The sequence below is a fragment of the Lolium perenne genome, chromosome 6 (genome assembly GCF_019359855.2).
Source record: "Lolium perenne isolate Kyuss_39 chromosome 6, Kyuss_2.0, whole genome shotgun sequence".
Taxonomy (NCBI): domain Eukaryota; kingdom Viridiplantae; phylum Streptophyta; class Magnoliopsida; order Poales; family Poaceae; genus Lolium; species Lolium perenne.
The window spans coordinates 9,085,692-9,088,472 of record NC_067249.2 but is presented as its reverse complement, the minus strand read 5'-3'; the positions used below and the strand labels follow the sequence as shown (position 1 = coordinate 9,088,472).

The 2,781-nt window shown below is 39.7% G+C and overlaps 1 long non-coding RNA gene across 1 annotated transcript; it reads left to right on the top strand.

Annotated features, from left to right (window-relative positions):
* Positions 1–221: 221 nt before the first annotated feature.
* LOC127308967 (uncharacterized) lies at positions 222–2,479 on the top strand. Its single transcript, XR_011747516.1, has 5 exons — positions 222–493; positions 582–678; positions 844–920; positions 1,805–1,879; positions 2,033–2,479. It is a non-coding gene; the product is annotated as an uncharacterized lncRNA (long non-coding RNA).
* The last annotated feature ends 302 nt before the right edge of the window (positions 2,480–2,781 follow it).

Below are 2,781 nucleotides of genomic sequence, written 5' to 3'. Positions count from 1 at the left end.
GCAAGAATGGAGCCGGCCATGACAATTTCGGCCAGCCATGTTTCTCCTCACTTTCTTCCTCCACAAGCCTTGCCTCCCAACTAACCCAATAATTAAATGGGCAGCCACCTCCCTTGGCCAATGAGAAAAGGAGGCAGCCACCCCTCTCCCTCTATAAATTGGCCCTAGCCGGCCACCACCTCCCCTTTGGCTTCATTTCCTTCACTCTCCACTCCCTCACACTCTCCCCCTGCCCTCCACCACGAGCTGCTGCTCCTCCTTAGCTCCATGGCCAGCCATGGCCATGGGAACCTCTCCAAGATGCAACTCCCTCCTCCCTCAAGCTCCCCCTCACCATGAGAGCATCTCTCTCACTCTCTTCTCCCCTAATCTTTGTTGAGTCCAGCTCACTTTCTCCCTTCTCCTCTCACTAGATTGGATCTTGATGCAGGTGCATGTTGGTCCAAGCATGGAGAAGGTTGAGCTATCCTCAGATCTGAAGTTCTTGAGCAAAGTTCGTCCAAAATCTTGCAGTAATTTCTGTATCTTGCTGTTTCAGATTCTGGTACGAACTTGTAAAATCCGCCAAATCTTGTGTGCAGATCCAAATCGCGTGATTCAAAGTTCCACAGATAGGCATTGAAAAGATCTACAACTTGGCGTTGGTCTCATCCTCAAATTCGTTACGGATTTTGCATGGTAAATAAAGTTCTGCAAACATGCAGAATCACTGTTTGTTAGATTTCTTCCGTTTTATAAAACCTTTTTTACTAAACTCAACTGTGGGTGAAAGCCCTCTTCAGTACCTTCATTTTGGTGTTGGTTTCACTTCGATTGAACTCCTGAAATTGAAATGGTTCACAGATCAAGATCTGGTCAGATCTGACTTTGTCGAATTAAACCAGGAGCTTGGGAACGAATTTTTGAGTGAAACAAATTGGGTAAGAACCAGCCTGTCAATACCTTTCAGATTCTTCTAACCTCATATTTTTGTGATGTATGCACAATTTGTGGTGAATTAAAATTGTTCTGTGTGTTCTGCAGACATGGCTGTTAGCTTTTAAATCACCAAAAATCCATCTTTGGTCCAAATTGATTGATTCTAATTTTGTAGGACTTCTGAATGTTTTCTTAATCATCTCAAATAAGTTTCAAACATTTATCTGTTGCGTAAATCTAGAGAGAAAGCAAATGGTACAGACATGCAGTAAACTTGTAAATCCATTTGTGGGAGTTTCAGAAACAATTTGAACCCAAATCCAATTGTGTGTGAATCTCTGTTTAAATATCTTTCAAATGCCGGTGGTCCCATATTTTTAGGATTTTTCTACGATTTATGGCTTACAGATCTTGTTTTCTGTACAGTCAGATTCAAAGAAATTCCTAAAATAGTAGGATTAACCTTTTTGGGTGATTCCAATTGGGTTAGTCTTGTATTAGTACTGGCTATCTAGGAAAAATATTATTAGTCTCTGTTCATACATATTTGTTGCTGTTAGTAATATTTATGTGTGATATGCATTGTTGAAGCAAAACCTTTCGGTTTATTTAAAACCCTTGACCAACTCTTTTTAGTAGAGATGGGCAACCTTTGTTTTATGCTTGCAAAACAAAACCTCTGCAACTTAACATTAGCTCTTTTGCTTTGCTTAAGTTTCCAAATGATGTAGAATATGGTTTGCTTCCTATTTTGGATGTAGTGTTATGTGAACAAATTAAATTAGGAAAATTGTTTTCTACTTTTCCAAAAATGTTTGAAAATGTTTTGTGAATGTATTTGGTGTCAAACTAATGCTCTTGTCCTCTTTATGATGTTATCTTCCAGGGGGTACTTAGCTTGGGCCATGGTGATACCAAGAGAGGCAATTGCTAAGTTATGATACTCTCATACCTTTACTAGGTAAATAAAATGGGTTCTCTTTAAGTTGTTTTGTGGTATCTATAGGTCCTTAGTATGTTATACCTTGGCTGCATGGTTAGTTGTTGATTGTTGAATGTTGTCTTGTTGATGCAATGTGATTGATTGTGTTCCTTTTATATTTTCGGGCGCTAGATGCGAACAATTCCGGAGAAGAAGAAGTGGAATCGGACGAGGATTTTATTTATGTTGTTGGGATTCTTATATTGATGGAGTTGAAGAAGTACAGGGACAAATAAGCCAAGGCAAGCCATCTTTTGACCTCTTGCTTTTTATCCTTCTTGTTGTGCTCATTGCTCCATTATATACTTGGTTCCTTGTATCATGTGTGATTTTTGGTCCTCTACTCTATGCATACTTATTCCCAAAGTATGTTGAACCCCTTGTTGATGCTTTGCATACTTGCTCCCAAGTATGTGAACCCCCTTGTTGATGTTATGCATGCTTACCCTAAGCATGTATGCCCCCTTGACCATATCCATGTTGTCATCTTCTTAGTGGTATGATGATTAACATCATGACCCCTGTTTGAATCATCTTAATTATGTTGTCCCTATACATGCTTATCCTAAGTATGTATGATCCCCTTAAAACCTCAATTATCATCCCCTTAGTGTTATGATGGTTAGCATCATGTCATTGTGACTCTTAGTTCATTCATAAAACCATAGGTTGGGAACCCCTTGGAAAAAGACCTTGTTGAAAAGAATTTTTGAAAACCTTGGGTGAGTTGGACTTACCCAAGCGTGTGTTTATGAAAGGAAAGGATCTTGGCAAAGATGGTTGAAAAGAAAATCTTGTTTTCGAAAACTTTGGTGCCTAAGTATTCACCCGTGACAATTAACCCGCGCAACCACATTACCCTGGGGTGGGATGGGGCTTAG